Below are 13,155 nucleotides of genomic sequence, written 5' to 3'. Positions count from 1 at the left end.
AGGCTCAATGTTGAACTGTGAGGTACAAGGTCAAGGGAGCTACAGTCACTGTTCCAATAGATGGACCAAAAATCCATTCTAGCACTCCTGAAACAACTGTCACTGTTCAATAACTGTTACACATATCCCAGTTTTCTGGCCAGAGTGTAAATCCTTACCTTTACTCACAGACATGTATAAATTTAGTCCCTTAGTTACTATTTTAAATAGCATTTATTTCCTTCTCATCCAGTTTGCCTGTTCAAAAATCTAGCTCTGTACTGTGGATCTCAGTACTAAGGAAGGTCTTTTTTTCCTTTTGAGAATTTGCTTCCACTTAAGTGTCAGCCTGACTCACTTTTGAAAAATTTCCTATTGAACCATGGTCAGGACATTAGCTAATCCTTATTGATAAACACTGATGCTGAGTTCTAAATTTTAAACCACATACAATAACTGCACTAGTTCACTTACTTTGAAACTCTTTAAGTTATTTATTTTAAGTCACTTTAGTTATGCAGGATGGATCAAGTCAGTAAATGGTTACTACCGGTCAAAATTATTTACTCACTTACCACACAGCATCAGATTATCCACCTGTTTGCTCTTCCAATACTGTACAAGAGTTCTTTACCTGTACTGCATATCTAAACCACCTGCATCATCATCATCATCATCGTGCCATTGAGATTGCATGGGCCAAGTATTTCTTTTGCTGATTTAAAACTGTAGGCACAATTCTTTCTTCTTAGTTTCTTTTTCACATGCACATCATTTTAAAACAGTAATTTTAAAACGCTTTCAAACTTTTATTAAAGCAGGCTATTTACATGAAAGACAGATAACAAAACTTAAAACACACTGAAGGAAAGATCAAAGATTATAAGGAATTAGTCAGTATGTAAGAGATATAAAAAGAAATGGGCATAATTTGTCACACAATGCAAAAACAAATGTCTAAATATCAATAGTAATGTAATAATTATTAGTCAGTCAGTTCCACCTTGAGGTGCTATTGGTAATGAAAGGGTTTCAGATAGGATATAAGCAAAGTAAGCAGCAGATGGCCAAGTGCATTTTGAAGCTAAATTGGCAGTCCAAGTAGAAAATAAAAGGACTGGCAAGGGCACTGCTTTGACTGGATAATGATCAGAGAGGAATATGGAGACTGTAACATCCTAGGGAATAGCACAGATCTTGGAAACTGATGCTGACTGCCTGTAGAGTCCTGCTGGCCAATAAGAAGTTGTCCCCACCACTAAAGAGGTCACATGGGGGGGGGGGGCTCACTGAAAAACTATTTTGCCCTAAGAACACATAACTAGATCAAAGGTGCTACTTTACTGGGCTCTGAGATCTGATGAGTATTTGCATATTCTATCATCTAACCAAAACCAATGAGAGGATTCGAATCCAGGCTATATTCATAAAAACAAGACTTCTTTATTGTAAGTTCCAGACATACTGTAAGCGCTTTAGCAGTCAAACTGGCTGCTTTTTCAGATGTATAAAACATTATTAAAACAAGCCATTTATATAAAACCACCAATCAAGAAGTAATTTGAGAAGCTGAATACATTTAAAGAGACAGCAAGCAAAGCAATATATACAGCACAAAAACATTCACTACTTGTAGAATATAAAGCTCTATCTCAAAAATGGGTGTGCTTTCAGTAAGGGTTTAAATGGAACTAAGTCATTCAGCCCTGAACCAAAATCAGCTCTCAGCCTAATGATCCACTTTCTTTCTAATTACTCAGTAGCATTACATATATCCCCACCTCTTAGACTAACATTAATTTTACCTATGACTAAAAAGTTAAATTTATGTAATACTGAAGTCTCCATCACGTTTAGATAAAGCATTACCTGCTATTCTATTATTGATGCTATGTAGGTGTTCCTGTATACGATCTTTTAAGAATCTATCAGTTTTACCTACATAGAATTTATGGCACACAATACAGTGGGCCAAGTATACGATGAGTGTACTTATAGGAGGCATCTATACTAAAAGTATACCATCTGTTCTGGTCTGGGTGCCAAAAGGCCCCAGAATGATCTAGATAGGTGCAGTAATTACAACTATAACAAGATTGTGTAATTCCTTTTCCATTATTAATATTGAAATTATTTCCAGTGAGATTTTTAGGATAGCATAGCATCTGCTTGAGGGATTATTTTACTTTTGTACACAAAATTAGGAGCATCACCTATTATCTTCTTAAGGTCTGAATTAGTAGTCATAATAGACCAATATTTCTTAATTATGCTAGTAATGCTACCTGTATCCTTAGAAAAACATACTGAAACACTACATCTAATATTACTACTTTGCTTCAGTCTGTTCATAGGTGGGTTGGCAGAGAAGTATGGTCTACCTTCCTCTGTTCTATTCTTAACAATCCGATAGAGTGTATTGTATACCATATGTTTACTATACTCCCTAGCCATAAACTTCTCTCCCAAATCTTTTATTTACAATAAAAAATTCTCATCACCGGCATTAACTCTAGATACTCTCAAACCCTGACCTTCAATAACATTTTTAAAAATACGGTGAGGGTGCATGCTAATTCGATGTAACAGGCTGTTCCTATAACATGGGTTTCTATATAACAGGGTGTCCAACTTCCCATTATTTTGAACCCTAATGAGAATATCGAGAAAAATAACTTCTCTCTCTGAATAACTAACACTAAACTTTAAAAAAACTAGGGTTATTATTAATATGTATAAAAAGTGAGCTAGCAAGTTAGGCAGGTGCACGGCAAGTGTGCTTAGTAGACCCAAAAAAGAGAATAGCCAGCACCAAGGAAGATCAATATTATTTTATTAAAGACAGTAACTAGACCGGTTTCAGCCGCAAGGCTTTCTTCAGTAGTGCAGTAGTCAAAAGCAATGAAGCATCATCTTATATAATGTTCATAAGTAGATTAGAATGACATCACTTCCTGTTAATTCATTGCATAAAAGTTTCAGTACAAAAAAGATAATACAAGTATATATATATGTGTACTGAGAAATAATGACACATAATCCTCAAAATATACAATAGCTTAATAAAGCTGTATATACCACATCACAAATATATGAAAGATATGAGGAATGAAGTAGGCTATAATGCCCATAATTGTAAATAATAAAATAAAATAAAATACAATTCAGTATCAAGATATCCAATAAGAGTATGGAAATATATATGTACCGAAAAATATAGGAACATAATGCTCAAAAAATAATGAAAATAATAATATAGCTAAATAGGGCTATATACACCACATCACAAATGTATAAGAAATACATGAGGAATATATTTGGCTATTATGTCCATAATTGTAAGTAAATGAAATGAAACACAATTCTATATCTAAGTATCAAAAGACGAAAAACACTGAGCTGGGATACAAAATAGTAGGTTCCTAACATAATATCATGAAAAACCCACATAAACACAGTGAGCAAACAGAAGTTATAATTTGTCATTTAGTCCAGGCGGAAATAACCCACCAAGTTTGATTATCCACCTCTTTTCTTTGGCATTTAAAATGTCATGCCAGCCTGTTTTAAAACATCGGTTACCAATAATGTGATCAATAATGGTAAATGTATATTTGGCCGTGGGGTGTTTAATGGAGTGTCTGTATAGTGCATTAGTTAATTTTTGGTTTCTAATGTCTCCTAGATGTTCAGAAATTCTGATACGAAACTGTCTGGAAGTTTGTCCTATATAAAATGCTTGACATGTACAAGTGGCCAGATAGATGATCCAATCTGAACTGCAATTCCCAAAGAATTGTATATTATATACTTGTCCAGTATTCCTGCTCGTGAAACTACTAGTTTTAAAGATGTATTTGCAAAAGCTGCAATGTCCACATGGGTAAATACCTATGAGTTTATCCCCAGTGAGTGTTCTCTGACTGAGATTGTCTTCAGTTACCCTTGTTTTCTTGTAATGAGAAAAAAGTGACCCTAATGTTTTACCTTTCCTGTAAGAAAAATAACATCTATCACCTAGATAATCTCCCAACAGGGGATGTGAATTAAGTATATTCCAATGTGTATTTATTATGTTGACTAAATTGGCACTATTCCTACCAAAAGTGATAATAAATCTGCATACATCAGATTCCTGATTATTAATCCTAGTGTTATATTGGAGAAGAGATTCCCTGGTTTTGTCATGACTCAGTTGGACTGCTGACTCAATTGTGCGTGTAGAATAACCTCTAGATAAGAATCTCCTTGTCAAATCAGTATGGTGGTTTCTTAAATCATCCACTGAAGAACAAATTCTTTTCATCCTCAAAAATTGAGATTTTGGTATATTTCTGATAATATGTTTTGGATGAAAGCTTTCTGCATGCAAAAGAGTGTTGTACTGTGGAAATTTTCTGTGGACAGATGTTCTGAGAGTATTATCTCTCTGTCGTGTTAACTGTACATCCAAATAACTGATTTCATTTAGGCTGTATTCAACAGTGAATTCGATACCCCAGATGTTCCCATTCAAGTGTTGAATAAATTCCTTGAGGTATTCAACACCTCCTTTCCATATGAGCCAACAGTCGTCCAGGTATCTCCTCCATATATCTATTTCTGGTATGTAGATATTATGCATGGGATCATATATGATCATGTCCTCAATATAACCCATAAATAAATCAGCATATATGGGTGCAAAGGACGCACCCATAGCCGTGCCTTGTAATTGCCAATAGCAGTTTTGCTGAAAATAAAAGACATTCTTCGTAAGTACATGTTCGACCATACACAATATAAGTGTATTCATCCCAGGGGGGTATAAATTAGTTTTATTGAGCCAATAATCCAAGGCTTGAAGACCCGCCCAATGAGGGATGCTGGTGTAGAGTGAGGACACATCAAGAGTGCACATAAGCCAATCTGGGTCAAGTTGTGATTCGGAGACAATCTGCAGAAATTCTGTTGTATCCTTTATTCTTGCTCTTATACATGTCAATAATGGTTTAAGTTTTTCAGTTAAGAATACCGATAAGGGTTCTGTTAGTGACCCGATGCCGGATACAATTGGTCTACCTGGTGGCTGGTCTATGGATTTATGGATCTTAGGAAGTAAATACAGTTGTTGTTTAGCAGGATCTTTAACAGTTAAATGAATTCTGTTTTTTTCAGAAATTATTCCAGACTCCACCGCTTCCTCAAGAAATTCATTAATCTCAGAAGCAAAACCAGGTGTGGGATCAATCTCCATTTTCATATAGTGATGATGGTTTGATAGTTGTCTAAGACCAGTCTGTTCATAGGTGGATTGGCAGAGAAGTATGGTCTACCTTCCTCTGTTCTATTCTTAACAATCCGATAGAGTGTATTGTATACCATATGTTTACTATACTCCCTAGCCATAAACTTCTCTCCCAAATCTTTTATTTACAATAAAAAATTCTCATCACCGGCATTAACTCTAGATACTCTCAAACCCTGACCTTCAATAACATTTTTAAAAATACGGTGAGGGTGCATGCTAATTCGATGTAACAGGCTGTTCCTATAACATGGGTTTCTATATAACAGGGTGTCCAACTTCCCATTATTTTGAACCCTAATGAGAATATCGAGAAAAATAACTTCTCTCTCTGAATAACTAACACTAAACTTTAAAAAAACTAGGGTTATTATTAATATAACTGACAAAGTCTTCTAGTTCTTGTCTAGGCCCCTCCAAATCATGAAGAAGTCACCAACAAACCTTCTATAAAATATAACATGATTACTGAAGATACTTTTAAAAATATACTTCCGCTCCCAAATCAACATAATAAGATTGGCTTAGCTATTGGCATATGATGTCCTTATAGTGATGCCATCTTTCTGGAAATAGTAACGCTTATTAAATGACACAATTCCAGGGTAATCCTATGGGCTAGGCTTGTAAAAGGATCCAGGTCCATTAGCCTAGTACACACCTATGAACCTATAAAAAAACATTATTCTCTAATATTGATTGAACTAAAATGTATAATAAATGTATCTTTTCAGAGCTAAAACTTTCCATACCCTTCAGATACTCTGCCATCCACTCTAAACCTATACTATTGAGTATCAACGTAAACAGTGGCTGAACATCTATTGTAACAAGATACCATTCATTTAGTATAGAATTAGCATTAGTAAAACTGAAAAGATCATACAAAAATTGTCTAGAATCTTGTAAAATATGCCCATTGGATTAAATAAGAGGTCTTAAGTTTTTCTCTACATAAATTGACATGGCCTCAGTGCACCAATTCTGTCCCGATACTATGGGTCATAAAGGTGAACAGACAGGATCCTTATGTAACTTGGGTAGGCCCTGTATAATTGGTATGGTAGACTTTTCAATATATAAGAAAATCATATAATTGTTTGTCTATCAATTTAGCTGACAGTAACTGCTTAATTGTTTTCTTCACAGCATCACTAATTGTATAAATGTGAAGCACACTAACCTGCTTATAATGCTTCTCATCAGACAACATATTCTCCATTTGTAAAACATACCAATCTGTATCTAATATAACAATTGTCCCACCCTTATCAGTAGGTTATTCCTATTGTACTATCTCCCATTAATTCAGACAAAGCCTTTCTTTCATCAAATGAAACATTATTAAAGCTTTTCTTATTTTCATTATTATAACAAAGCTCATAAATCTCATCTATACACATTTTTTAAATGTTTCAACAAGTGGATGCATGGCTGGTATAAACATACTGGGTCTTTTAAATACATAATCAATATTAGATGTATCCAAACTTATGCTGTCCCTAACATTGTATTTAAGCATAACATTTCTAGTAGATGTCTTTAAATTAAATATTACCTCAGTAATGTCATTATTCTGTGTAGGTATGAAAGAAAGACCCTTCTGTAACAGTGATATTTTTTTCAAAACTTAACGTCCTCTTAGATAAATTGTAAACAAAGTCATTTTCCACATTTTTTTATTGTAGAGGTGTCTGATGAGTCCTGCTGATGTTTTTGTTTGTTTCTGCCTCTGCTTGTCGACCTCGAGCCCCTCAGTGTTGTTTGTTGTTTGATAGGTAAAGGAAAATTTAAATATTTTTTATGTTGTTGCCAAAAATCCCTTATACTCAAGTTCGTGTTGGATTTGTGTACTTGGGCTGCAACTACTAATGTTTTCTTCCATGCCCTAGGCTCTCTCACACCTTTAAACTCATCTTGGTGATTCGTGACTTCATTCGAAGTAATGGAAGCACCTTTAGTGCTTCCTGACGTTGTAGGAGTTTCCACTTGCTTAGTAACCATGGGTGTTGGCTCTTGTTCAGCAACTCAGTTGGTGGAAACATTACTTTTCGGCCAGGTAAAACCATGGCCATTTTTAAAATCATTATTGTCCCATATCAGTTTTTTTTACTTTAAGATGAATCAATTTCTGCTGGTACAAGCTCACAGAGTCCAAAATATTAGATAATAACTTATCCACTGGCTCTGAAGAAAATTGTTCATATACTGCCGATAAACTGCTCTCTGCATAGCTATAACTAGGACAGGGTGAAATTAGCAGCTGCTCAGAACATGAGCTGTTAGATGGCACAACAGCCAGGTGTGTGGGTGTGGTAAGACTGTACCAGCTTCATAAATGAATGCCTGTACTGCAACTGCAGTCACAGCTGAAGCACTGAAGTACTCAGTATGTGGTGATTTAAGTGTAGCAAGCTATTTGATACCTTTGCAGATTCAGCTTTGGGAAGACTTGTTTATTTATATATTTATTGCTTCCTCCTCAAATTTGAGTTGAGTGGTTGTGAGTTCAGAGAACTGCACATCATGCTAGATGACCTTGCTACAGTTCTGGCTTCCTGAAATGGCTATGCTACAGCTAGAAAATATTCTTGTTATCCTTAGCACACAAGGCAGACAAAGTCTGTGGGGCATAATTGTTTTGCAAAATATTGGACAGATGACGTCTGAATGATGAGCAGTACTACCCAATGAACCCATGATGCACAAACAGCATTAAAGTACAGAGAGATCAGACCAGTGCTTGCCCTCTCTGTATCAGAAGCATGATATCGATCCCAGCTGTTCTTCATGTCACCCATATGCTTTACCCAAATATAGAGATTTATAGACATATGTAGAATATATCTACATTTACATACATGCCATTCAAGTTAATATTTACTTGCCACTTAAGTGGAATATCTACAAATTTTAAATACCATACTGTGCACAAAACAAAGAAGAGGCCGCATCGATACTGCATTTTAAAGCAAGTTTCTAGAAGCAGAGAAGCAGAATTTTCTGAAGAGACAAGTCTGAGGAGTTATGCAGTGTTCTAAAGTACTGTGGTCAGAGTTTTATCTCTAGTGTGATTTCCATGTGACCCCCTTGCCTTGGAATACAGTACAGGTACACATATTAATCGATAATACTGCATTCATGAATAGTTTTCCCTCAAATAGCCCATGAGTAATATAAGTAGCTTCATATCTATGTTGCAGTTGAAGGAAGACAGCCCACTTTCTCGAGTGTCTATTCCTCTACTCTCCTCATCTTACACATGTGTTGTGAGCCTTTTCTGTGATGACAACTGTCATGGACCTCCCAAGTGTAACCAAAATATGGGAGCCTACTGTCACGTATTACTACATTGTTGTTCCCAGTCCATGTGGTACACCCTCAACCTGTATATCCCTGCATGATTCTGTGTGGCAGCCAGCTAGATGTACACATGTACATGTTCATCCTTACCTGCAGTCTGGGCTATCATACTGTTGTGTATACATATGGCAACCCACTGTGAATATGTGGAGTCATCAGCCTACAGTTATGTGTCTTGTTCACATTGGTGTTCTCATGTCTTCTAGAGGGGTTGCACAACAGAGGTTTCACAGCTTTAGTCAAGCTAATAATGATGTCCTACTATAAGCATTCATGACCCATGCATGACTCATGTCTCGGAAACAGTAGTCAGTGATATCCATGTTGTTGGTAGGAGGGAATTGCAAAACACAGCAACTTCATAGGCATGTTGCAGGCATAATTAAATGGGCTTTCAAGAAGGTATGCAACATAGCAGAAGAGGGGTCAGACACTGTTGGGGCCACATGTACCCACAAACCTGACTAATAGGCAAGATAACTTAGTATTCCTGCATGGAAATTATGAAGACAAAGGTTTCATACCTGGAGGAATGGACACAGCTTCCAGGAATGGACAGCAATCTCTCTGATCTGTCTTGTATTCTATCATCACAGAACAGACCACTATGACGAAACCAGTGCAGTCTGTGTCAGGACAACAGGCTGTTGTCAGCACCTATTCAAGGTCTGATGATGATGCTGCTGAAACACAGATTAAGGCACAGACTGATGACACACATACATTATAAGTGTCCCTCCTAGGTGGTTCCCCACTCATTGTTCAATTGTTCATGGTGAAGATACAGCCTTGCCCACACCTGAGGCTAGGCATTATGAGTGCTCACCACCCCCTTTGGCAGGACTGTCACATGACTGGGACCACCAGCAGTGCTCCCCTTGTGACTGTAGAAGCAAGGAGCACATTGCATCCAGTATGGGTATACTCACCATACAGCAGCCAAGTAAGGGATCTCGATACCATCACATGTCATAGCCAGCCCCTGTTATGTGAATGGTATTAGTGTTCAATCAGCATATGTGCAGGGCTCTCATCTGGACATAGTCTTCTGCTATTGATACTAACATTGAGATGACTGGTGCAGTGCATGGCTTCCATGACAAAGTGACCTATCACTGCTAATGCTTTGATGAGGCCATGAAGTCCAAAGATGATGCCACAGTGTGACTCATTTTGTCTACAGTGGCTCATGCTATCACCATATTCAACTCTGTGCAGTGACCAAATAACTTAAACCCAATGCAACCAAGCTAAAGTAAACCAAGAACAAAAGGCAAACCCAGCTTGGAACCATAGTGCAAAAACCAAAGGCTGTGAGTAACAAGACCAGTCCACCAGGAGGTAAAATCCAAACTCTTTATTCCATACAGGAAAATGGTTAAGCGCTTTTGTCCATAACTCTCTGCAGTGGGCAAAATGCTACTGTCACTGCCCTTTTCAACAGTGTTTTCCATAGTTGTTGTAGGTACTTAAATTAAGTGATCATGTAAAGAAGCAATCATAGGGTACATTTCCTGATCCTACAGGGCTAAGGGTATCTCACTGCACCACCTCATATCATGAGTGTTGATGACTGCCAACCTCCATAGGCAGGGTGCCTCCACATCAGGAGTGCATACAGGTCCTTTTCTAGCTGAAGTGCAACAAACCTGTAACAGGGACTTGTATTCCCACCACTGTAGGCCATTGAGGTGGCCCTAGATTACATATCCTTTCAGTTATGGTCTCAAAGTACCACTATCTCCAAGTCAAAATTCCATAGTGCCACTCCATCTCTGTCATGGAGGACATTGTATATTACACAGAGTGCCCCTTGCCACAGGACTTCCATCTCCACTTCTATTGATGTGCCTGTCCATCCAATTTGTGATGTCAGCCATGTGTTACTGTGTCCCTTGTCATCTTTACACATAATGATTGTGACCCTCTGTACTTCCCTTCCTGTGAGGTATATGTGGAGATGTTTAATGCATAGTGGGACTTGACCATGCCTGACCAGTGCAGCCTTTAACTAATAACTGAAGGCAAAGTACTTGATGTCATTGTGTAGTCATTATGGGTATATAAAGCTGTACTAGACACTGCTGCTTCATCTGCACTGCCATGTGCTGTGTCCATCAACATCTGGAGGTAGGGTGATGTGGCTGCTGCATGCTGCCTCTTGGACTCACTGTCATCACTGGATGGTTTTAGGTGACTGGATGTGTCAGAGTCAGCTCTAGCAAGTCCAGTAGTTTCCTGGATAGATGGCTGGTCAGAAAGCTTCCAGGTAACTATGTTGTGTAGTATTCAGCATGCTGAAAATATATTGCAAATGGTGGCAGCGACATATTGAAGAGCCCCCTACAGATTTACTGTTGCAGATAATTTGTACCTTCAGAAGGGTGATCAAATGCATAGTTGTATTTCTGGTTTGAACACCGGTGGTGTTATAATGCTATTGAATGATGTTAAATGTTTGTTCCTTTTGGGTATCAATCATCCAGGACCCCAGTAGATATCTTGCATCATCTTCAACACTGCCGGAATGTGTTGGGATGGAGCATGAGATGTGTGTACCTATTCGTTTTGGCTATATCTATCTACCTTTCAATCTATCTATCTATCTATCTATCTATCTATCTATCTATCTATCTATCTATCTATCTATCTATCTACCTATCTACCTATATATCTGCCTATCTGTCTATTTATGTGCATATGTGTGTGTGTGCATATATATATATATATATATATATATATATGTGTGTGTGTGTGTGTGTGTGCGTGTGTGTGTGCACACACACACCTATGTGTATATAGTCTATTTCCCACACTGCCAGTATTTATCAATGAGGTGGCCCAGTGTTACAATCCTATGCTGTTATTTGTATGCCGTATGTAGGAATCATAGGCACTTCCAGGGTGCTGTGCTGACACATTGGTAATTACCCTTTGTGCATTGCATACTACCACACATTTGATGGAATGGTAGCTCTTCTTACTGCCATACCATTGTCCATGCCCACCAGGTAATGCCCTTATTATGACATGATACAATCTGTAGTATCCAGTACTTTTGGGGAATCATAGGATGGTATACAAAGCACACATGATGGTGACTTCTTTCTCTGCTGTGCTGTGGAAAAATAATACTTTTCTACATGTGGAAGCAGTTTATCAAGAAGTGTACTGAGTACTACACCAGTTGACACCTGTGATATACTCAGTGTGTCCCCTAGATGTCTGTAAAAGGTCCCTGTAGCAAGTATTTTAAAAGCTACATATAATTTCATGTCTGCCATTATAAGATGTCCATGCATTCACCCTGTTCCTGTCTGTGGGTGATGCATAACAACCAACACTTGCATGATATCCCTGTCCACACTGGTCACTAAGTTGTCGGTATGTAATCGGTATGTAATCTGTTGCCAGTACCATTTTTATTAATACTGCCTGCTACTCAATCACACACCTGTAGTACTGGGGCATGAATGCTGCTGTTGCTCTGAGCATCTTTGCTTGTTACAAGTCTGAAGGTTTCCAAGTGTTGTTTGCTCTCATACTGGAATGCAACTTGCTGCCTAATGCACATTATGAATTCCTTTAGAGGTGCTCGTTTGCATCTCATTATGCAACCATTAGCTAGCACACTTTCAGTTGCATGCAGTTATAGAGTTATTTGCATACACCATTACCCAAGCTGCTTTTTTCTTGCTGCGCCATAGCACTAACTGGTTCTATGTGTCTTAACACACCTGTGGGTGGCTGTTTCCTAAACAACAGCACACTGTGTGCAATGCAGGCTGACTATGAACCCAGACAGTTAGTATAAATATCACAGAACACACAATGGTTGTGATGGGGTGGCTATTTTATGTTGTGTCTCCTTCTCTAGTTCAGAATTCTCAGTCTCTTACCTCCAGAATGAGGGACAAAGCCAAAAATAGTTAGGGATAAAGTTCTCAAGTTGTGAACACTTTTTAAATATTAATATTACCAACTTAAAAGCTGACCTAGTAAAAGAACCTGAATAAGTATGCATTTTTTGAGGTTAAAGAAATATGTAACTTTATTGGCATTATTTTTGACCATAATCCACCAACATTTTGAACAGTGTCATGTATTTATAGGAGGAACAGATTAAAATGAGGTACATCCTGAATAGTTAGGAGGTTTGCTTCAGTTCTATATTCTAATGTATTTTAGGGTAAGTTATGCAAAACATCTAGCAACTGATCACATCTATACACCCCGAGATTCCTGTATAACTGCCAATAACACCTCCTACCTGTCTACTCACATGTAGGTAGAACTGGTTATAATGGCAGAGTTAGATATAAATGATGAACTGGTCTCAAACCAGTTGTCACATTCATCTGGCTGACTCTAATACTGCATTTAAGCTATTTGCTTTACAGTTACTGCACATGAAGCTACTGATTCTGATTATCAGTAGATATTGAACTACTGGTACTGTACCTGGATCCATTGAGTTAGACTATCTGCTGCTCATTTCTCTTATTAGCTAGGCTGAGCCCACATTA

This window comes from Protopterus annectens, chromosome 13.part0 (assembly GCF_019279795.1).
Source record: "Protopterus annectens isolate FY-2018-M chromosome 13.part0, PAN1.0, whole genome shotgun sequence".
Taxonomy (NCBI): domain Eukaryota; kingdom Metazoa; phylum Chordata; order Ceratodontiformes; family Protopteridae; genus Protopterus; species Protopterus annectens.
Note: the sequence above shows the minus strand (reverse complement) of the source record.